Raw genomic sequence first — 23,207 nt, 5'->3', positions numbered from 1 at the left:
TATCTCAGCTGAAGGATCTAAAACTGAACAAAGCGCATGCATTAGAGCAAAAGTAAATGATACCCAGAGAACAGCTGAGTAGATAAACTGCAAGATATCCAAATTACAAATATTCTCTCTAGAAAGTGGTCATTTGTGATACCTTGAAATTCTATCCAGGAACGCTCTAGCTGGTTTGCAAAAGCCCATGTTTCTGGTCATGGTTTGCAGCATTGAAAAGAAACACTTTCCTATGTTTTCATCACAAATTGCATTCAATTAAATGTTTTCTTCACAAGTTGCATTTAGGGAATGCAACCCTGTAGAGAAAGGTCTGGATATTGACCCATCATGACTTGAGCTTCCCTATGTCTTCACCACAATATGTATTTCATTAAAACTTTACATTTAAGGGAATGCAACCCTGTAAAGAAAGGTCTGGATATTGAGGCATCAGGACTTGAGCTTATCCAGAAAAGGCATAGGGCACCAGTAGTGTAGGGGTATCATGCAAGATTCCCATTCTTGCGACCCGGTTTCGAGTCCCGGCTGGTGCATATGCGTTATTTTAAACATAGCTTGCTCTAATTACAAAACTTGAAAAACCTTTCAAAAGCAACACTAAAAAGCCTTACTTGTGTTTGGTTATGATGTCCATTTCCAGTTCCTAAACCAAAGCTCTGGATTACCTCTATCCCAAAAAATAATTGCTTCACGAAGCAATTGCATTTGTAAACAACTTTCACAAAGAGAAAAAGTATAACCATATGCTTTAAAAAAATACACTTACGTCAATTGCGTCCTTAAAAGCTGTTACATAGTTACATAGTAGGTGAGGTTGAAAAAAGACACAAGTCCATCAAGTCCAACCTATGTGTGTGATTATGTGTCAGTATTGCATTGTATATCCCTGTATGTTGTGGTCATTCAGGTGCTTATCTAATAGTTTCTTGAAGCTATCAATGCTCCCCGCTGAGACCACCGCCTGTGGAAGGGAATTCCACATCCTTGCCGCTCTTACAGTAAAGAACCCTCTACGTAGTTTAAGATTAAACCTCTTTTCTTCTAATTTTAATGAGTGGCCACGAGTCTTGGTAAACTCTCTTCTGCGAAAAAGTTTTATCCCTATTGAGGGGTCACCAGTCCGGTATTTGTAAATTGAAATCATATCCCCTCTCAAGCGTCTCCTCTCCAGAGAGAATAAGTTCAGTGCTCGCAACCTTTCCTCATAACTAAGATCTTCCAGACCCTTTATTAGCTTTGTTGCCCTTCTTTGAACTCGCTCCATTTCCAGTACATCCTTCCTGAGGACTGGTGCCCAGAACTGGACCGCATACCCTAGGTGCGGCCGGACCAGAGTCTTGTAGAGCGGGAGAATTATCGTTTTATCTCTGGAGTTGATCCCCCTTTTAATGCATGCCAATATTCTGTTTGCTTTGTTAGCAGCAGCTTGGCATTGCCTGCCATTGCTGAGCCTATCATCCACTAGGACCCCCAGGTCCTTTTCCATCCTAGATTCCCCCAGAGGTTCTCCCCCCAGCGTATAGAATGCATTCATATTTTTGCCACCCAAATGCATTATTTTACATTTTTCTACATTGAACCTCATTTGCCATGTAGTCGCCCACCCCATTAATTTGTTCAGGTCTTTTTGCAAGGTTTCCACGTCCTGCGGAGAAGTTATTGCCCTGCTTAGCTTAGTATCGTCTGCAAATACAGAGATTGAACTGTTTATCCCATCCTCCAGATCGTTTATGAACAAATTAAATAGGATTGGTCCCAGCACAGAACCCTGGGGCACCCCACTACCCACCCCTGACCATTCTGAGTACTCCCCATTTATCACCACCCTCTGAACTCGCCCTTGTAGCCAGTTTTCAATCCATGTACTCACCCTATGGTCCATGCCAACAGACCTTATTTTGTACAGTAAACGTTTATGGGGAACTGTGTCAAATGCTTTTGCAAAATCCAGATACACCACGTCTACAGGCCTTCCTTTATCTAGATGGCAACTCACCTCCTCATAGAAGGTTAATAGATTGGTTTGGCAAGAACAATTCTTCATGAATCCATGCTGATTACTGCTAATGATATCGTACGTATTACTAAAATCCTGTATATAGTCCCTTATCATCCCCTCCAAGAGTTTACATACTATCGATGTTAGGCTAACTGGTCTGTAATTCCCAGGGATGTATTTTGGGCCCTTTTATAATATATAGGTGCTACATTGGCTTTTCTCCAATCAGCTGGTACCATTCCAGTCAGTAGACTATCTGTAAAAATTAGGAACAACGGTCTGGCAATCACTTGACTGAGTTTCCTAAGTACCCTCGGATGCAAGCCATCTGGTCCCGGTGATTTATTAATGTTAAGTTTCTCAAGTCTAATTTTAATTCCGTCCTCTGTTAACCATGTAGGTGCTTCCTGTGTTGTGTCATGAGGATAAACACTGCAGTTTTGGTTACTGAAGCCCCCCGATTCACTCGTGAAGACTGAGGAGAAGAATAAATTCAATACCTTCGCCATCTCCCCATCCTTTGTAACCAGATGTCCTTCCTCATTCTTTATGGGGCCAATATGGTCTGTCCTCCCTTTTTTACTGTTTACATACTTAAAGAATTTCTTGGGATTTTTTTTGCTCTCCTCCGCTATGTGTCTTTCATGTTCTATCTTAGCTGTCCTAATTGCACGCTTACATTTCTTATTGCATTCTTTATAAAGTCTGAATGCTGAGGATGATCCCTCAACCTTGTATTTTTTGAAGGCCTTCTCCTTTGCTTTTATATGCATTTTTACATTGGAGTTAAGCCATCCAGGACTTTTGTTCGCTCTTTTAAATTTATTACCCAATGGGATACATTGGCTAATGCCCTTATTTAATATGCTCTTAAAGCAAACCCATCTCTCCTCCGTATTCTTTGTTTCTAATATTTTATCCCAGTTTATGCCTTTTGGCAAGGTTTGTAGTTTAGGGAAGTTGGCTCTTTTGAAATTCAGTGTCTTTGTATTCCCTTTATGTTTCCTATTTGTGTGATTTATACTGAAACTAATTGACCTGTGATCACTGTTACCTAAATTGCCCCGCATTTCCACATCCGTGATCAGGTCTGTATTGTTGGTAATCAGTAGATCCAGTAATGTTTTATTTCTAGTTGGTGCGTCTACCATCTGACCCATAAAATTGTCCTGCAAGACATTAAGGAACTGGCGAGCCTTAAATGAATGTGCGGTTCCCTCCGCCCAGTCTATGTCTGGATAATTAAAATCCCCCATTCTTTCTTTAAACCTAACATCAGGCCTGACAACGTGTTTGCAGGAATGTACAATCTCATTTCTGGGGATACAGCTTGAGTCACTGCAAAGACCGATTATATGATTTCTAAGTACGAAAATCTTTCAGTTGAAATGTTACCCAAAGGTAAACGTGGGAAACTGCAAAGTGTGATTGTTCCCAGGAGATAATAATCTTTTGACAATGCACTTGTGTGGAGACACCAAAGGGGAACTAGTACTTTAGAGGTTTCATACAAGAGTGCCACACCAGTCATTTGGATTTATGTCCCGGCTGCTCAAGTGACCTTTTATTCTTAACATCCCACTTTATGTTTTCAGTTTTTGAAGAGTGTTGTTTCAAAGGCAGATCAAAGACGCCCTAACCATCTTAAACTCCAACGCCACTTTCCAGATATTTCTCTATAGGATTACATTCAGTCTAGCTCAAAAATCAAGCCTCTTAAACTCAGGAATTAGTGATAGGTCGCTAAGCTTAATATCTCAGCTGAAGGATCTAAAACTGAACAAAGCGCATGCATTAGAGCAAAAGTAAATGATACCCAGAGAACAGCTGAGTAGATAAACTGCAAGATATCCAAATTACAAATATTCTCTCTAGAAAGTGGTCATTTGTGATACCTTGAAATTCTATCCAGGAACACTCTAGCTGGTTTGCAAAAGCCCATGTTTCTGGTCATGGTTTGCAGCATTGAAAAGAAACACTTTCCTATGTTTTCATCACAAATTGCATTCAATTAAATGTTTTCTTCACAAGTTGCATTTAGGGAATGCAACCCTGTAGAGAAAGGTCTGGATATTGACCCATCATGACTTGAGCTTCCCTATGTCTTCACCACAATATGTATTTCATTAAAACTTTACATTTAAGGGAATGCAACCCTGTAAAGAAAGGTCTGGATATTGAGGCATCAGGACTTGAGCTTATCCAGAAAAGGCATAGGGCACCAGTAGTGTAGGGGTATCATGCAAGATTCCCATTCTTGCGACCCGGGTTCGAGTCCCGGCTGGTGCATATGCATTATTTTAAACATAGCTTGCTCTAATTACAAAATTTGAAAAACCTTTCAAAAGCAACGCTAAAAAGCCTTACTTGTGTTTGGTTATGATGTCCATTTCCAGTTCCTAAACCAAAGCTCTGGATTACCTCTATCCCAAAAAATAATTGCTTCACGAAGCAATTGCATTTGTAAACAACTTTCACAAAGAGAAAAAGTATAACCATATGCTTTAAAAAAAATACACTTACGTCAATTGCGTCCTTAAAAGCTGTTCTTTCTTTAAACCTAACATCAGGCCTGACAACGTGTTTGCAGGAATGTACAATCTCATTTCTGGGGATACAGCTTGAGTCACTGCAAAGACCGATTATATGATTTCTAAGTACGAAAATCTTTCAGTTGAAATGTTACCCAAAGGTAAACGTGGGAAACTGCAAAGTGTGATTGTTCCCAGGAGATAATAATCTTTTGACAATGCACTTGTGTGGAGACACCAAAGGGGAACTAGTACTTTAGAGGTTTCATACAAGAGTGCCACACCAGTCATTTGGATTTATGTCCCGGCTGCTCAAGTGACCTTTTATTCTTAACATCCCACTTTATGTTTTCAGTTTTTGAAGAGTGTTGTTTCAAAGGCAGATCAAAGACGCCCTAACCATCTTAATCTCCAATGCCACTTTCCAGATATTTCTCTATAGGATTACATTCAGTCTAGCTCAAAAATCAAGCCTCTTAAACTCAGGAATTAGTGAGTCCCGGCTGGTGCATATGCGTTATTTTAAACATAGCTTGCTCTAATTACAAAACTTGAAAAACCTTTCAAAAGCAACGCTAAAAAGCCTTACTTGTGTTTGGTTATGATGTCCATTTCCAGTTCCTAAACCAAAGCTCTGGATTACCTCTATCCCAAAAAATAATTGCTTCACGAAGCAATTGCATTTGTAAACAACTTTCACAAAGAGAAAAAGTATAACCATATGCTTTAAAAAAAATACACTTACGTCAATTGCGTCCTTAAAAGCTGTTCTTTCTTTAAACCTAACATCAGGCCTGACAACATGTTTGCAGGAATGTACAATCTCATTTCTGGGAATACAGTTTGAGTCACTGCAAAGACCGATTATATGATTTCTAAGTACGAAAATCTTTCAGTTGAAATGTTACCCAAAGGTAAACGTGGGAAACTGCAAAGTGTGATTGTTCCCAGGAGATAATAATCTTTTGACAATGCACTTGTGTGGAGACACCAAAGGGGAACTAGTACTTTAGAGGTTTCATACAAGAGTGCCACACCAGTCATTTGGATTTATGTCCCGGCTGCTCAAGTGACCTTTTATTCTTAACATCCCACTTTATGTTTTCAGTTTTTGAAGAGTGTTGTTTCAAAGGCAGATCAAAGACGCCCTAACCATCTTAATCTCCAATGCCACTTTCCAGATATTTCTCTATAGGATTACATTCAGTCTAGCTCAAAAATCAAGCCTCTTAAACTCAGGAATTAGTGATAGGTCGCTAAGCTTAATATCTCAGCTGAAGGATCTAAAACTGAACAAAGCGCATGCATTAGAGCAAAAGTAAATGATACCCAGAGAACAGCTGAGTAGATAAACTGCAAGATATCCAAATTACAAATATTCTCTCTAGAAAGTGTTCATTTGTGATACCTTGAAATTCTATCCAGGAACGCTCTAGCTGGTTTGCAAAAGCCTATGTTTCTGGTCATGGTTTGCAGCATTGAAAAGAAACACTTTCCTATGTTTTCATCACAAATTGCATTCAATTAAATGTTTTCTTCACAAGTTGCATTTAGGGAATGCAACCCTGTAGAGAAAGGTCTGGATATTGACCCATCATGACTTGAGCTTCCCTATGTCTTCACCACAATATGTATTTCATTAAAACTTTACATTTAAGGGAATGCAACCCTGTAAAGAAAGGTCTGGATATTGAGGCATCAGGACTTGAGCTTATCCAGAAAAGGCATAGGGCACCAGTAGTGTAGGGGTATCATGCAAGATTCCCATTCTTGCGACCCGGGTTCGAGTCCCGGCTGGTGCATATGCGTTATTTTAAACATAGCTTGCTCTAATTACAAAACTTGAAAAACCTTTCAAAAGCAACGCTAAAAAGCCTTACTTGTGTTTGGTTATGATGTCCATTTCCAGTTCCTAAACTTGTGTGGAGACACCAGTGGGGAACTAGTACTTTAGAGGTTTCATACAAGAGTGCCACACCAGTCATTTGGATTTATGTCCCGGCTGCTCAAGTGACCTTTTATTCTTAACATCCCACTTTATGTTTTCAGTTTTTGAAGAGTGTTGTTTCAAAGGCAGATCAAAGACGCCCTAACCATCTTAATCTCCAATGCCACTTTCCAGATATTTCTCTATAGGATTACATTCAGTCTAGCTCAAAAATCAAGCCTCTTAAACTCAGGAATTAGTGATAGGTCGCTAAGCTTAATATCTCAGCTGAAGGATCTAAAACTGAACAAAGCGCATGCATTAGAGCAAAAGTAAATGATACCCAGAGAACAGCTGAGTAGATAAACTGCAAGATATCCAAATTACAAATATTCTCTCTAGAAAGTGGTCATTTGTGATACCTTGAAATTCTATCCAGGAACACTCTAGCTGGTTTGCAAAAGCCCATGTTTCTGGTCATGGTTTGCAGCATTGAAAAGAAACACTTTCCTATGTTTTCATCACAAATTGCATTCAATTAAATGTTTTCTTCACAAGTTGCATTTAGGGAATGCAACCCTGTAGAGAAAGGTCTGGATATTGACCCATCATGACTTGAGCTTCCCTATGTCTTCACCACAATATGTATTTCATTAAAACTTTACATTTAAGGGAATGCAACCCTGTAAAGAAAGGTCTGGATATTGAGGCATCAGGACTTGAGCTTATCCAGAAAAGGCATAGGGCACCAGTAGTGTAGGGGTATCATGCAAGATTCCCATTCTTGCGACCCGGGTTCGAGTCCCGGCTGGTGCATATGCGTTATTTTAAACATAGCTTGCTCTAATTACAAAATTTGAAAAACCTTTCAAAAGCAACGTTAAAAAGCCTTACTTGTGTTTGGTTATGATGTCCATTTCCAGTTCCTAAACCAAATCTCTGGATTACCTCTATCCCAAAAAATAATTGGTTCACGAAGCAATTGCATTTGTAAACAACTTTCACAAAGAGAAAAAGTATAACCATATGCTTTAAAAAAAATACACTTACGTCAATTGCGTCCTTAAAAGCTGTTCTTTCTTTAAACCTAACATCAGGCCTGACAACGTGTTTGCAGGAATGTACAATCTCATTTCTGGGAATACAGTTTGAGTCACTGCAAAGACCGATTATATGATTTCTAAGTACGAAAATCTTTCAGTTGAAATGTTACCCAAAGGTAAACGTGGGAAACTGCAAAGTGTGATTGTTCCCAGGAGATAATAATCTTTTGACAATGCACTTGTGTGGAGACACCAAAGGGGAACTAGTACTTTAGAGGTTTCATACAAGAGTGCCACACCAGTCATTTGGATTTATGTCCCGGCTGCTCAAGTGACCTTTTATTCTTAACATCCCACTTTATGTTTTCAGTTTTTGAAGAGTGTTGTTTCAAAGGCAGATCAAAGACGCCCTAACCATCTTAATCTCCAATGCCACTTTCCAGATATTTCTCTATAGGATTACATTCAGTCTAGCTCAAAAATCAAGCCTCTTAAACTCAGGAATTAGTGAGTCCCGGCTGGTGCATATGCGTTATTTTAAACATAGCTTGCTCTAATTACAAAACTTGAAAAACCTTTCAAAAGCAACGCTAAAAAGCCTTACTTGTGTTTGGTTATGATGTCCATTTCCAGTTCCTAAACCAAAGCTCTGGATTACCTCTATCCCAAAAAATAATTGCTTCACGAAGCAATTGCATTTGTAAACAACTTTCACTTACGTCAATTGCGTCCTTAAAAGCTGTTCTTTCTTTAAACCTAACATCAGGCCTGACAACGTGTTTGCAGGAATGTACAATCTCATTTCTGGGAATACAGTTTGAGTCACTGCAAAGACCGATTATATGATTTCTAAGTATGAAAATCTTTCAGTTGAAATGTTACCCAAAGGTAAACGTGGGAAACTGCAAAGTGTGATTGTTCCCAGGAGATAATAATCTTTTGACAATGCACTTGTGTGGAGACACCAAAGGGGAACTAGTACTTTAGAGGTTTCATACAAGAGTGCCACACCAGTCATTTGGATTTATGTCCCGGCTGCTCAAGTGACCTTTTATTCTTAACATCCCACTTTATGTTTTCAGTTTTTGAAGAGTGTTGTTTCAAAGGCAGATCAAAGACGCCCTAACCATCTTAATCTCCAATGCCACTTTCCAGATATTTCTCTATAGGATTACATTCAGTCTAGCTCAAAAATCAAGCCTCTTAAACTCAGGAATTAGTGATAGGTCGCTAAGCTTAATATCTCAGCTGAAGGATCTAAAACTGAACAAAGCGCATGCATTAGAGCAAAAGTAAATGATACCCAGAGAACAGCTGAGTAGATAAACTGCAAGATATCCAATTTACAAATATTCTCTCTAGAAAGTGGTCATTTGTGATACCTTGAAATTCTATCCAGGAACGCTCTAGCTGGTTTGCAAAAGCCCATTTTCTGGTCATGACTTGAGCTTCCCTATGTCTTCACCACAATATGTATTTCATTAAAACTTTACATTTAAGGGAATGCAACCCTGTAAAGAAAGGTCTGGATATTGAGGCATCAGGACTTGAGCTTATCCAGAAAAGGCATAGGGCACCAGTAGTGTAGGGGTATCATGCAAGATTCCCATTCTTGCGACCTGGGTTCGAGTCCCGGCTGGTGCATATGCGTTATTTTAAACATAGCTTGCTCTAATTACAAAACTTGAAAAACCTTTCAAAAGCAACGCTAAAAAGCCTTACTTGTGTTTGGTTATGATGTCCATTTCCAGTTCCTAAACCAAAGCTCTGGATTACCTCTATCCCAAAAAATAATTGTTTCACGAAGCAATTGCATTTGTAAACAACTTTCACTTACGTCAATTGCGTCCTTAAAAGCTGTTCTTTCTTTAAACCTAACATCAGGCCTGACAACGTGTTTGCAGGAATGTACAATCTCATTTCTGGGAATACAGTTTGAGTCACTGCAAAGACCGATTATATGATTTCTAAGTACGAAAATCTTTCAGTTGAAATGTTACCCAAAGGTAAACGTGGGAAACTCCAAAGTGTGATTGTTCCCAGGAGATAATAATCTTTTGACAATGCACTTGTGTGGAGACACCAAAGGGGAACTAGTACTTTAGAGGTTTCATACAAGAGTGCCACACCAGTCATTTGGATTTATGTCCCGGCTGCTCAAGTGACCTTTTATTCTTAACATCCCACTTTATGTTTTCAGTTTTTGAAGAGTGTTGTTTCAAAGGCAGATCAAAGACGCCCTAACCATCTTAATCTCCAATGCCACTTTCCAGATATTTCTCTATAGGATTACATTCAGTCTAGCTCAAAAATCAAGCCTCTTAAACTCAGGAATTAGTGATAGGTCGCTAAGCTTAATATCTCAGCTGAAGGATCTAAAACTGAACAAAGCGCATGCATTAGAGCAAAAGTAAATGATACCCAGAGAACAGCTGAGTAGATAAACTGCAAGATATCCAATTTACAAATATTCTCTCTAGAAAGTGGTCATTTGTGATACCTTGAAATTCTATCCAGGAACGCTCTAGCTGGTTTGCAAAAGCCCATGTTTCTGGTCATGGTTTGCAGCATTGAAAAAAAACACTTTCCTATGTTTTCATCACAAATTGCATTCAATTAAATGTTTTCTTCACAAGTTGCATTTAGGGAATGCAACCCTGTAGAGAAAGGTCTGGATATTGACCCATCATGACTTGAGCTTCCCTATGTCTTCACCACAATATGTATTTCATTAAAACTTTACATTTAAGGGAATGCAACCCTGTAAAGAAAGGTCTGGATATTGAGGCATCAGGACTTGAGCTTATCCAGAAAAGGCATAGGGCACCAGTAGTGTAGGGGTATCATGCAAGATTCCCATTCTTGCGACCCGGGTTCGAGTCCCGGCTGGTGCATATGCGTTATTTTAAACATAGCTTGCTCTAATTACAAAACTTGAAAAACCTTTCAAAAGCAACGCTAAGCCTTATGCCCCGTACACACGATCCGAAAATCGTACGAAAAATGCCGCATTCGAAACGATCGTACGATAATCGGATCGTTAGTACAGAGCTTTCGAGAGCCGATCAGGACAGTTCATCCGATATTATTCTATCGGACATGCACGGAAATTTTTTCCGTACGATGCCCGATCGTACGATTTTCGTTTAATCGGTACAGCTATCGTTCGAAAATGCAATACAAATGCATTGCAACACATGACATCGTTTCCGAATTTTTATTCTGTCGTACGGGAATTTTCGGGACTTTAGTAAACTCATCAGATTCGATGTGAGATTAGCAGGCAAACAAAAACGGACGATCATTCGTCCGATATTCGGATCGTGTGTATGGGGCTTTACTTGTGTTTGGTTATGATGTCCATTTCCAGTTCCTAAACCAAAGCTCTGGATTACCTCTATCCCAAAAAATAATTGTTTCACGAAGCAATTGCATTTGTAAACAACTTTCACTTACGTCAATTGCGTCCTTAAAAGCTGTTCTTTCTTTAAACCTAACATCAGGCCTGACAACGTGTTTGCAGGAATGTACAATCTCATTTCTGGGAATACAGTTTGAGTCACTGCAAAGACCGATTATATGATTTCTAAGTACGAAAATCTTTCAGTTGAAATGTTACCCAAAGGTAAACGTGGGAAACTGCAAAGTGTGATTGTTCCCAGGAGATAATAATCTTTTGACAATGCACTTGTGTGGAGACACCAAAGGGGAACTAGTACTTTAGAGGTTTCATACAAGAGTGCCACACCAGTCATTTGGATTTATGTCCCGGCTGCTCAAGTGACCTTTTATTCTTAACATCCCACTTTATGTTTTCAGTTTTTGAAGAGTGTTGTTTCAAAGGCAGATCAAAGACGCCCTAACCATCTTAATCTCCAATGCCACTTTCCAGATATTTCTCTATAGGATTACATTCAGTCTAGCTCAAAAATCAAGCCTCTTAAACTCAGGAATTAGTGATAGGTCGCTAAGCTTAATATCTCAGCTGAAGGATCTAAAACTGAACAAAGCGCATGCATTAGAGCAAAAGTAAATGATACCCAGAGAACAGCTGAGTAGATAAACTGCAAGATATCCAATTTACAAATATTCTCTCTAGAAAGTGGTCATTTGTGATACCTTGAAATTCTATCCAGGAACGCTCTAGCTGGTTTGCAAAAGCCCATGTTTCTGGTCATGGTTTGCAGCATTGAAAAAAAACACTTTCCAATGTTTTCATCACAAATTGCATTCAATTAAATGTTTTCTTCACAAGTTGCATTTAGGGAATGCAACCCTGTAGAGAAAGGTCTGGATATTGACCCATCATGACTTGAGCTTCCCTATGTCTTCACCACAATATGTATTTCATTAAAACTTTACATTTAAGGGAATGCAACCCTGTAAAGAAAGGTCTGGATATTGAGGCATCAGGACTTGAGCTTATCCAGAAAAGGCATAGGGCACCAGTAGTGTAGGGGTATCATGCAAGATTCCCATTCTTGCGACCCGGGTTCGAGTCCCGGCTGGTGCATATGCGTTATTTTAAACATAGCTTGCTCTAATTACAAAACTTGAAAAACCTTTCAAAAGCAACGCTAAAAAGCCTTACTTGTGTTTGGTTATGATGTCCATTTCCAGTTCCTAAACCAAAGCTCTGGATTACCTCTATCCCAAAAAATAATTGCTTCACGAAGCAATTGCATTTGTAAACAACTTTCACTTACGTCAATTGCGTCCTTAAAAGCTGTTCTTTCTTTAAACCTAACATCAGGCCTGACAACGTGTTTGCAGGAATGTACAATCTCATTTCTGGGAATACAGTTTGAGTCACTGCAAAGACCGATTATATGATTTCTAAGTACGAAAATCTTTCAGTTGAAATGTTACCCAAAGGTAAACGTGGGAAACTGCAAAGTGTGATTGTTCCCAGGAGATAATAATCTTTTGACAATGCACTTGTGTGGAGACACCAAAGGGGAACTAGTACTTTAGAGGTTTCATACAAGAGTGCCACACCAGTCATTTGGATTTATGTCCCGGCTGCTCAAGTGACCTTTTATTCTTAACATCCCACTTTATGTTTTCAGTTTTTGAAGAGTGTTGTTTCAAAGGCAGATCAAAGACGCCCTAACCATCTTAATCTCCAATGCCACTTTCCAGATATTTCTCTATAGGATTACATTCAGTCTAGCTCAAAAATCAAGCCTCTTAAACTCAGGAATTAGTGATAGGTCGCTAAGCTTAATATCTCAGCTGAAGGATCTAAAACTGAACAAAGCGCATGCATTAGAGCAAAAGTAAATGATACCCAGAGAACAGCTGAGTAGATAAACTGCAAGATATCCAATTTACAAATATTCTCTCTAGAAAGTGGTCATTTGTGATACCTTGAAATTCTATCCAGGAACGCTCTAGCTGGTTTGCAAAAGCCCATGTTTCTGGTCATGGTTTGCAGCATTGAAAAAAAACACTTTCCTATGTTTTCATCACAAATTGCATTCAATTAAATGTTTTCTTCACAAGTTGCATTTAGGGAATGCAACCCTGTAGAGAAAGGTCTGGATATTGACCCATCATGACTTGAGCTTCCCTATGTCTTCACCACAATATGTATTTCATTAAAACTTTACATTTAAGGGAATGCAACCCTGTAAAGAAAGGTCTGGATATTGAGGCATCAGGACTTGAGCTTATCCAGAAAAGGCATAGGGCACCAGTAGTGTAGGGGTATCATGCAAGATTCCCATTCTTGCGACCCGGGTTCGAGTCCCGGCTGGTGCATATGCGTTATTTTAAACATAGCTTGCTCTAATTACAAAACTTGAAAAACCTTTCAAAAGCAACGCTAAAAAGCCTTACTTGTGTTTGGTTATGATGTCCATTTCCAGTTCCTAAACCAAAGCTCTGGATTACCTCTATCCCAAAAAATAATTGCTTCACGAAGCAATTGCATTTGTAAACAACTTTCACAAAGAGAAAAAGTATAACCATATGCTTTAAAAAAAATACACTTACGTCAATTGCATCCTTAAAAGCTGTTCTTTCTTTAAACCTAACATCAGGCCTGACAACGTGTTTGCAGGAATGTACCATCTCATTTCTGGGAATACAGTTTGAGTCACTGCAAAGACCGATTATATGATTTCTAAGTACGAAAATCTTTCAGTTGAAATGTTACCCAAAGGTAAACGTGGGAAACTGCAAAGTGTGATTGTTCCCAGGAGATAATAATCTTTTGACAATGCACTTGTGTGGAGACACCAAAGGGGAACTAGTACTTTAGAGGTTTCATACAAGAGTGCCACACCAGTCATTTGGATTTATGTCCCGGCTGCTCAAGTGACCTTTTATTCTTAACATCCCACTTTATGTTTTCAGTTTTTGAAGAGTGTTGTTTCAAAGGCAGATCAAAGACGCCCTAACCATCTTAATCTCCAATGCCACTTTCCAGATATTTCTCTATAGGATTACATTCAGTCTAGCTCAAAAATCAAGCCTCTTAAACTCAGGAATTAGTGATAGGTCGCTAAGCTTAATATCTCAGCTGAAGGATCTAAAACTGAACAAAGCGCATGCATTAGAGCAAAAGTAAATGATACCCAGAGAACAGCTGAGTAGATAAACTGCAAGATATCCAATTTACAAATATTCTCTCTAGAAAGTGGTCATTTGTGATACCTTGAAATTCTATCCAGGAACGCTCTAGCTGGTTTGCAAAAGCCCATGTTTCTGGTCATGGTTTGCAGCATTGAAAAAAAACACTTTCCTATGTTTTCATCACAAATTGCATTCAATTAAATGTTTTCTTCACAAGTTGCATTTAGGGAATGCAACCCTGTAGAGAAAGGTCTGGATATTGACCCATCATGACTTGAGCTTCCCTATGTCTTCACCACAATATGTATTTCATTAAAACTTTACATTTAAGGGAATGCAACCCTGTAAAGAAAGGTCTGGATATTGAGGCATCAGGACTTGAGCTTATCCAGAAAAGGCATAGGGCACCAGTAGTGTAGGGGTATCATGCAAGATTCCCATTCTTGCGACCCGGGTTCGAGTCCCGGCTGGTGCATATGCGTTATTTTAAACATAGCTTGCTCTAATTACAAAACTTGAAAAACCTTTCAAAAGCAACGCTAAAAAGCCTTACTTGTGTTTGGTTATGATGTCCATTTCCAGTTCCTAAACCAAAGCTCTGGATTACCTCTATCCCAAAAAATAATTGCTTCACGAAGCAATTGCATTTGTAAACAACTTTCACAAAGAGAAAAAGTATAACCATATGCTTTAAAAAAAAATACACTTACGTCAATTGCATCCTTAAAAGCTGTTCTTTCTTTAAACCTAACATCAGGCCTGACAACGTGTTTGCAGGAATGTACCATCTCATTTCTGGGAATACAGTTTGAGTCACTGCAAAGACCGATTATATGATTTCTAAGTACGAAAATCTTTCAGTTGAAATGTTACCCAAAGGTAAACGTGGGAAACTGCAAAGTGTGATTGTTCCCAGGAGATAATAATCTTTTGACAATGCACTTGTGTGGAGACACCAAAGGGGAACTAGTACTTTAGAGGTTTCATACAAGAGTGCCACACCAGTCATTTGGATTTATGTCCCGGCTGCTCAAGTGACCTTTTATTCTTAACATCCCACTTTATGTTTTCAGTTTTTGAAGAGTGTTGTTTCAAAGGCAGATCAAAGACGCCCTAACCATCTTAATCTCCAATGCCACTTTCCAGATATTTCTCTATAGGATTACATTCAGTCTAGCTCAAAAATCAAGCCTCTTAAACTCAGGAATTAGTGATAGGTCGCTAAGCTTAATATCTCAGCTGAAGGATCTAAAACTGAACAAAGCGCATGCATTAGAGCAAAAGTAAATGATACCCAGAGAACAGCTGAGTAGATAAACTGCAAGATATCCAATTTACAAATATTCTCTCTAGAAAGTGGTCATTTGTGATACCTTGAAATTCTATCCAGGAACGCTCTAGCTGGTTTGCAAAAGCCCATGTTTCTGGTCATGGTTTGCAGCATTGAAAAAAAACACTTTCCTATGTTTTCATCACAAATTGCATTCAATTAAATGTTTTCTTCACAAGTTGCATTTAGGGAATGCAACCCTGTAGAGAAAGGTCTGGATATTGACCCATCATGACTTGAGCTTCCCTATGTCTTCACCACAATATGTATTTCATTAAAACTTTACATTTAAGGGAATGCAACCCTGTAAAGAAAGGTCTGGATATTGAGGCATCAGGACTTGAGCTTATCCAGAAAAGGCATAGGGCACCAGTAGTGTAGGGGTATCATGCAAGATTCCCATTCTTGCGACCCGGGTTCGAGTCCCGGCTGGTGCATATGCGTTATTTTAAACATAGCTTGCTCTAATTACAAAACTTGAAAAACCTTTCAAAAGCAACGCTAAAAAGCCTTACTTGTGTTTGGTTATGATGTCCATTTCCAGTTCCTAAACCAAAGCTCTGGATTACCTCTATCCCAAAAAATAATTGCTTCACGAAGCAATTGCATTTGTAAACAACTTTCACAAAGAGAAAAAGTATAACCATATGCTTTAAAAAAAATACACTTACGTCAATTGCATCCTTAAAAGCTGTTCTTTCTTTAAACCTAACATCAGGCCTGACAACGTGTTTGCAGGAATGTACAATCTCATTTCTGGGAATACAGTTTGAGTCACTGCAAAGACCGATTATATGATTTCTAAGTATGAAAATCTTTCAGTTGAAATGTTACCCAAAGGTAAACGTGGGAAACTGCAAAGTGTGATTGTTCCCAGGAGATAATAATCTTTTGACAATGCACTTGTGTGGAGACACCAAAGGGGAACTAGTACTTTAGAGGTTTCATACAAGAGTGCCACACCAGTCATTTGGATTTATGTCCCGGCTGCTCAAGTGACCTTTTATTCTTAACATCCCACTTTATGTTTTCAGTTTTTGAAGAGTGTTGTTTCAAAGGCAGATCAAAGACGCCCTAACCATCTTAATCTCCAATGCCACTTTCCAGATATTTCTCTATAGGATTACATTCAGTCTAGCTCAAAAATCAAGCCTCTTAAACTCAGGAATTAGTGATAGGTCGCTAAGCTTAATATCTCAGCTGAAGGATCTAAAACTGAACAAAGCGCATGCATTAGAGCAAAAGTAAATGATACCCAGAGAACAGCTGAGTAGATAAACTGCAAGATATCCAATTTACAAATATTCTCTCTAGAAAGTGGTCATTTGTGATACCTTGAAATTCTATCCAGGAACGCTCTAGCTGGTTTGCAAAAGCCCATGTTTCTGGTCATGGTTTGCAGCATTGAAAAAAAACACTTTCCTATGTTTTCATCACAAATTGCATTCAATTAAATGTTTTCTTCACAAGTTGCATTTAGGGAATGCAACCCTGTAGAGAAAGGTCTGGATATTGACCCATCATGACTTGAGCTTCCCTATGTCTTCACCACAATATGTATTTCATTAAAACTTTACATTTAAGGGAATGCAACCCTGTAAAGAAAGGTCTGGATATTGAGGCATCAGGACTTGAGCTTATCTAGAAAAGGCATAGGGCACCAGTAGTGTAGGGGTATCATGCAAGATTCCCATTCTTGCGACCCGGGTTCGAGTCCCGGCTGGTGCATATGCGTTATTTTAAACATAGCTTGCTCTAATTACAAAACTTGAAAAACCTTTCAAAAGCAACGCTAAAAAGCCTTACTTGTGTTTGGTTATGATGTCCATTTCCAGTTCCTAAACCTAAAGCTCTGGATTACCTCTATCCCAAAAAATAATTGCTTCACGAAGCAATTGCATTTGTAAACAACTTTCACAAAGAGAAAAAGTATAACCATATGCTTTAAAAAAAATACACTTACGTCAATTGCATCCTTAAAAGCTGTTCTTTCTTTAAACCTAACATCAGGCCTGACAACGTGTTTGCAGGAATGTACCATCTCATTTCTGGGAATACAGTTTGAGTCACTGCAAAGACCGATTATATGATTTCTAAGTACGAAAATCTTTCAGTTGAAATGTTACCCAAAGGTAAACGTGGGAAACTCCAAAGTGTGATTGTTCCCAGGAGATAATAATCTTTTGACAATGCACTTGTGTGGAGACACCAAAGGGGAACTAGTACTTTAGAGGTTTCATACAAGAGTGCCACACCAGTCATTTGGATTTATGTCCCGGCTGCTCAAGTGACCTTTTATTCTTAACATCCCACTTTATGTTTTCAGTTTTTGAAGAGTGTTGTTTCAAAGGCAGATCAAAGACGCCCTAACCATCTTAATCTCCAATGCCACTTTCCAGATATTTCTCTATAGGATTACATTCAGTCTAGCTCAAAAATCAAGCCTCTTAAACTCAGGAATTAGTGATAGGTCGCTAAGCTTAATATCTCAGCTGAAGGATCTAAAACTGAACAAAGCGCATGCATTAGAGCAAAAGTAAATGATACCCAGAGAACAGCTGAGTAGATAAACTGCAAGATATCCAATTTACAAATATTCTCTCTAGAAAGTGGTCATTTGTGATACCTTGAAATTCTATCCAGGAACGCTCTAGCTGGTTTGCAAAAGCCCATGTTTCTGGTCATGGTTTGCAGCATTGAAAAAAAACACTTTCCTATGTTTTCATCACAAATTGCATTCAATTAAATGTTTTCTTCACAAGTTGCATTTAGGGAATGCAACCCTGTAGAGAAAGGTCTGGATATTGACCCATCATGACTTGAGCTTCCCTATGTCTTCACCACAATATGTATTTCATTAAAACTTTACATTTAAGGGAATGCAACCCTGTAAAGAAAGGTCTGGATATTGAGGCATCAGGACTTGAGCTTATCCAGAAAAGGCATAGGGCACCAGTAGTGTAGGGGTATCATGCAAGATTCCCATTCTTGCGACCCGGGTTCGAGTCCCGGCTGGTGCATATGCGTTATTTTAAACATAGCTTGCTCTAATTACAAAACTTGAAAAACCTTTCAAAAGCAACGCTAAGCCTTATGCCCCGTACACACGATCCGAAAATCGTACGAAAAATGCCGCATTCGAAACGATCGTACGATAATCGGATCGTTAGTACAGAGCTTTCGAGAGCCGATCAGGACAGTTCATCCGATATTATTCTATCGGACATGCACGGAAATTTTTTCCGTACGATGCCCGATCGTACGATTTTCGTTTAATCGGTACAGCTATCGTTCGAAAATGCAATACAAATGCATTGCAACACATGACATCGTTTCCGAATTTTTATTCTGTCGTACGGGAATTTTCGGGACTTTAGTAAACTCATCAGATTCGATGTGAGATTAGCAGGCAAACAAAAACGGACGATCATTCGTCCGATATTCGGATCGTGTGTATGGGGCTTTACTTGTGTTTGGTTATGATGTCCATTTCCAGTTCCTAAACCAAAGCTCTGGATTACCTCTATCCCAAAAAATAATTGTTTCACGAAGCAATTGCATTTGTAAACAACTTTCACTTACGTCAATTGCGTCCTTAAAAGCTGTTCTTTCTTTAAACCTAACATCAGGCCTGACAACGTGTTTGCAGGAATGTACAATCTCATTTCTGGGAATACAGTTTGAGTCACTGCAAAGACCGATTATATGATTTCTAAGTACGAAAATCTTTCAGTTGAAATGTTACCCAAAGGTAAACGTGGGAAACTGCAAAGTGTGATTGTTCCCAGGAGATAATAATCTTTTGACAATGCACTTGTGTGGAGACACCAAAGGGGAACTAGTACTTTAGAGGTTTCATACAAGAGTGCCACACCAGTCATTTGGATTTATGTCCCGGCTGCTCAAGTGACCTTTTATTCTTAACATCCCACTTTATGTTTTCAGTTTTTGAAGAGTGTTGTTTCAAAGGCAGATCAAAGACGCCCTAACCATCTTAATCTCCAATGCCACTTTCCAGATATTTCTCTATAGGATTACATTCAGTCTAGCTCAAAAATCAAGCCTCTTAAACTCAGGAATTAGTGATAGGTCGCTAAGCTTAATATCTCAGCTGAAGGATCTAAAACTGAACAAAGCGCATGCATTAGAGCAAAAGTAAATGATACCCAGAGAACAGCTGAGTAGATAAACTGCAAGATATCCAATTTACAAATATTCTCTCTAGAAAGTGGTCATTTGTGATACCTTGAAATTCTATCCAGGAACGCTCTAGCTGGTTTGCAAAAGCCCATGTTTCTGGTCATGGTTTGCAGCATTGAAAAAAAACACTTTCCAATGTTTTCATCACAAATTGCATTCAATTAAATGTTTTCTTCACAAGTTGCATTTAGGGAATGCAACCCTGTAGAGAAAGGTCTGGATATTGACCCATCATGACTTGAGCTTCCCTATGTCTTCACCACAATATGTATTTCATTAAAACTTTACATTTAAGGGAATGCAACCCTGTAAAGAAAGGTCTGGATATTGAGGCATCAGGACTTGAGCTTATCCAGAAAAGGCATAGGGCACCAGTAGTGTAGGGGTATCATGCAAGATTCCCATTCTTGCGACCCGGGTTCGAGTCCCGGCTGGTGCATATGCGTTATTTTAAACATAGCTTGCTCTAATTACAAAACTTGAAAAACCTTTCAAAAGCAACGCTAAAAAGCCTTACTTGTGTTTGGTTATGATGTCCATTTCCAGTTCCTAAACCAAAGCTCTGGATTACCTCTATCCCAAAAAATAATTGTTTCACGAAGCAATTGCATTTGTAAACAACTTTCACTTACGTCAATTGCGTCCTTAAAAGCTGTTCTTTCTTTAAACCTAACATCAGGCCTGACAACGTGTTTGCAGGAATGTACAATCTCATTTCTGGGAATACAGTTTGAGTCACTGCAAAGACCGATTATATGATTTCTAAGTACGAAAATCTTTCAGTTGAAATGTTACCCAAAGGTAAACGTGGGAAACTGCAAAGTGTGATTGTTCCCAGGAGATAATAATCTTTTGACAATGCACTTGTGTGGAGACACCAAAGGGGAACTAGTACTTTAGAGGTTTCATACAAGAGTGCCACACCAGTCATTTGGATTTATGTCCCGGCTGCTCAAGTGACCTTTTATTCTTAACATCCCACTTTATGTTTTCAGTTTTTGAAGAGTGTTGTTTCAAAGGCAGATCAAAGACGCCCTAACCATCTTAATCTCCAATGCCACTTTCCAGATATTTCTCTATAGGATTACATTCAGTCTAGCTCAAAAATCAAGCCTCTTAAACTCAGGAATTAGTGATAGGTCGCTAAGCTTAATATCTCAGCTGAAGGATCTAAAACTGAACAAAGCGCATGCATTAGAGCAAAAGTAAATGATACCCAGAGAACAGCTGAGTAGATAAACTGCAAGATATCCAATTTACAAATATTCTCTCTAGAAAGTGGTCATTTGTGATACCTTGAAATTCTATCCAGGAACGCTCTAGCTGGTTTGCAAAAGCCCATGTTTCTGGTCATGGTTTGCAGCATTGAAAAAAAACACTTTCCTATGTTTTCATCACAAATTGCATTCAATTAAATGTTTTCTTCACAAGTTGCATTTAGGGAATGCAACCCTGTAGAGAAAGGTCTGGATATTGACCCATCATGACTTGAGCTTCCCTATGTCTTCACCACAATATGTATTTCATTAAAACTTTACATTTAAGGGAATGCAACCCTGTAAAGAAAGGTCTGGATATTGAGGCATCAGGACTTGAGCTTATCCAGAAAAGGCATAGGGCACCAGTAGTGTAGGGGTATCATGCAAGATTCCCATTCTTGCGACCCGGGTTCGAGTCCCGGCTGGTGCATATGCGTTATTTTAAACATAGCTTGCTCTAATTACAAAACTTGAAAAACCTTTCAAAAGCAACGCTAAAAAGCCTTACTTGTGTTTGGTTATGATGTCCATTTCCAGTTCCTAAACCAAAGCTCTGGATTACCTCTATCCCAAAAAATAATTGCTTCACGAAGCAATTGCATTTGTAAACAACTTTCACAAAGAGAAAAAGTATAACCATATGCTTTAAAAAAAATACACTTACGTCAATTGCATCCTTAAAAGCTGTTCTTTCTTTAAACCTAACATCAGGCCTGACAACGTGTTTGCAGGAATGTACCATCTCATTTCTGGGAATACAGTTTGAGTCACTGCAAAGACCGATTATATGATTTCTAAGTACGAAAATCTTTCAGTTGAAATGTTACCCAAAGGTAAACGTGGGAAACTGCAAAGTGTGATTGTTCCCAGGAGATAATAATCTTTTGACAATGCACTTGTGTGGAGACACCAAAGGGGAACTAGTACTTTAGAGGTTTCATACAAGAGTGCCACACCAGTCATTTGGATTTATGTCCCGGCTGCTCAAGTGACCTTTTATTCTTAACATCCCACTTTATGTTTTCAGTTTTTGAAGAGTGTTGTTTCAAAGGCAGATCAAAGACGCCCTAACCATCTTAATCTCCAATGCCACTTTCCAGATATTTCTCTATAGGATTACATTCAGTCTAGCTCAAAAATCAAGCCTCTTAAACTCAGGAATTAGTGATAGGTCGCTAAGCTTAATATCTCAGCTGAAGGATCTAAAACTGAACAAAGCGCATGCATTAGAGCAAAAGTAAATGATACCCAGAGAACAGCTGAGTAGATAAACTGCAAGATATCCAATTTACAAATATTCTCTCTAGAAAGTGGTCATTTGTGATACCTTGAAATTCTATCCAGGAACGCTCTAGCTGGTTTGCAAAAGCCCATGTTTCTGGTCATGGTTTGCAGCATTGAAAAAAAACACTTTCCTATGTTTTCATCACAAATTGCATTCAATTAAATGTTTTCTTCACAAGTTGCATTTAGGGAATGCAACCCTGTAGAGAAAGGTCTGGATATTGACCCATCATGACTTGAGCTTCCCTATGTCTTCACCACAATATGTATTTCATTAAAACTTTACATTTAAGGGAATGCAACCCTGTAAAGAAAGGTCTGGATATTGAGGCATCAGGACTTGAGCTTATCCAGAAAAGGCATAGGGCACCAGTAGTGTAGGGGTATCATGCAAGATTCCCATTCTTGCGACCCGGGTTCGAGTCCCGGCTGGTGCATATGCGTTATTTTAAACATAGCTTGCTCTAATTACAAAACTTGAAAAACCTTTCAAAAGCAACGCTAAAAAGCCTTACTTGTGTTTGGTTATGATGTCCATTTCCAGTTCCTAAACCAAAGCTCTGGATTACCTCTATCCCAAAAAATAATTGGTTCACGAAGCAATTGCATTTGTAAACAACTTTCACAAAGAGAAAAAGTATAACCATATGCTTTAAAAAAAAATACACTTACGTCAATTGCATCCTTAAAAGCTGTTCTTTCTTTAAACCTAACATCAGGCCTGACAACGTGTTTGCAGGAATGTACCATCTCATTTCTGGGAATACAGTTTGAGTCACTGCAAAGACCGATTATATGATTTCTAAGTACGAAAATCTTTCAGTTGAAATGTTACCCAAAGGTAAACGTGGGAAACTGCAAAGTGTGATTGTTCCCAGGAGATAATAATCTTTTGACAATGCACTTGTGTGGAGACACCAAAGGGGAACTAGTACTTTAGAGGTTTCATACAAGAGTGCCACACCAGTCATTTGGATTTATGTCCCGGCTGCTCAAGTGACCTTTTATTCTTAACATCCCACTTTATGTTTTCAGTTTTTGAAGAGTGTTGT

At 38.8% G+C, this 23,207-nt stretch overlaps 15 non-coding genes across 15 annotated transcripts; all 15 read left to right on the top strand.

The window, feature by feature from the left end:
* Nucleotides 1-465: 465 nt before the first annotated feature.
* Nucleotides 466-536, top strand: TRNAG-CCC (transfer RNA glycine (anticodon CCC)). The gene has a single exon. It is a non-coding gene; the product is annotated as a tRNA-Gly (tRNA).
* A 3,684-nt stretch (nt 537-4,220) lies between these two features.
* TRNAG-CCC (transfer RNA glycine (anticodon CCC)) lies at nt 4,221-4,291 on the top strand. Its single transcript has one exon. It is a non-coding gene; the product is annotated as a tRNA-Gly (tRNA).
* A 1,973-nt stretch (nt 4,292-6,264) lies between these two features.
* Nucleotides 6,265-6,335, top strand: TRNAG-CCC (transfer RNA glycine (anticodon CCC)). Its single transcript has one exon. It is a non-coding gene; the product is annotated as a tRNA-Gly (tRNA).
* Nucleotides 6,336-7,205: 870 nt separating this feature from the next.
* TRNAG-CCC (transfer RNA glycine (anticodon CCC)) lies at nt 7,206-7,276 on the top strand. Its single transcript has one exon. It is a non-coding gene; the product is annotated as a tRNA-Gly (tRNA).
* A 1,800-nt stretch (nt 7,277-9,076) lies between these two features.
* On the top strand, nt 9,077-9,147 carry TRNAG-CCC (transfer RNA glycine (anticodon CCC)). The gene has a single exon. It is a non-coding gene; the product is annotated as a tRNA-Gly (tRNA).
* Nucleotides 9,148-10,326: 1,179 nt separating this feature from the next.
* Nucleotides 10,327-10,397, top strand: TRNAG-CCC (transfer RNA glycine (anticodon CCC)). Its single transcript has one exon. It is a non-coding gene; the product is annotated as a tRNA-Gly (tRNA).
* A 1,548-nt stretch (nt 10,398-11,945) lies between these two features.
* Nucleotides 11,946-12,016, top strand: TRNAG-CCC (transfer RNA glycine (anticodon CCC)). The gene has a single exon. It is a non-coding gene; the product is annotated as a tRNA-Gly (tRNA).
* A 1,179-nt stretch (nt 12,017-13,195) lies between these two features.
* On the top strand, nt 13,196-13,266 carry TRNAG-CCC (transfer RNA glycine (anticodon CCC)). Its single transcript has one exon. It is a non-coding gene; the product is annotated as a tRNA-Gly (tRNA).
* A 1,220-nt stretch (nt 13,267-14,486) lies between these two features.
* TRNAG-CCC (transfer RNA glycine (anticodon CCC)) lies at nt 14,487-14,557 on the top strand. Its single transcript has one exon. It is a non-coding gene; the product is annotated as a tRNA-Gly (tRNA).
* A 1,221-nt stretch (nt 14,558-15,778) lies between these two features.
* On the top strand, nt 15,779-15,849 carry TRNAG-CCC (transfer RNA glycine (anticodon CCC)). Its single transcript has one exon. It is a non-coding gene; the product is annotated as a tRNA-Gly (tRNA).
* Nucleotides 15,850-17,069: 1,220 nt separating this feature from the next.
* Nucleotides 17,070-17,140, top strand: TRNAG-CCC (transfer RNA glycine (anticodon CCC)). The gene has a single exon. It is a non-coding gene; the product is annotated as a tRNA-Gly (tRNA).
* A 1,221-nt stretch (nt 17,141-18,361) lies between these two features.
* Nucleotides 18,362-18,432, top strand: TRNAG-CCC (transfer RNA glycine (anticodon CCC)). Its single transcript has one exon. It is a non-coding gene; the product is annotated as a tRNA-Gly (tRNA).
* Nucleotides 18,433-19,980: 1,548 nt separating this feature from the next.
* Nucleotides 19,981-20,051, top strand: TRNAG-CCC (transfer RNA glycine (anticodon CCC)). Its single transcript has one exon. It is a non-coding gene; the product is annotated as a tRNA-Gly (tRNA).
* Nucleotides 20,052-21,230: 1,179 nt separating this feature from the next.
* TRNAG-CCC (transfer RNA glycine (anticodon CCC)) lies at nt 21,231-21,301 on the top strand. The gene has a single exon. It is a non-coding gene; the product is annotated as a tRNA-Gly (tRNA).
* Nucleotides 21,302-22,521: 1,220 nt separating this feature from the next.
* TRNAG-CCC (transfer RNA glycine (anticodon CCC)) lies at nt 22,522-22,592 on the top strand. The gene has a single exon. It is a non-coding gene; the product is annotated as a tRNA-Gly (tRNA).
* The last annotated feature ends 615 nt before the right edge of the window (nt 22,593-23,207 follow it).

The sequence above is a fragment of the Aquarana catesbeiana genome, linkage group LG08 (assembly GCF_042186555.1).
Source record: "Aquarana catesbeiana isolate 2022-GZ linkage group LG08, ASM4218655v1, whole genome shotgun sequence".
In the NCBI taxonomy this organism is placed as follows: Eukaryota; Metazoa; Chordata; class Amphibia; order Anura; family Ranidae; genus Aquarana; species Aquarana catesbeiana.
This window is presented reverse-complemented; position numbering and strand designations above follow the sequence as displayed.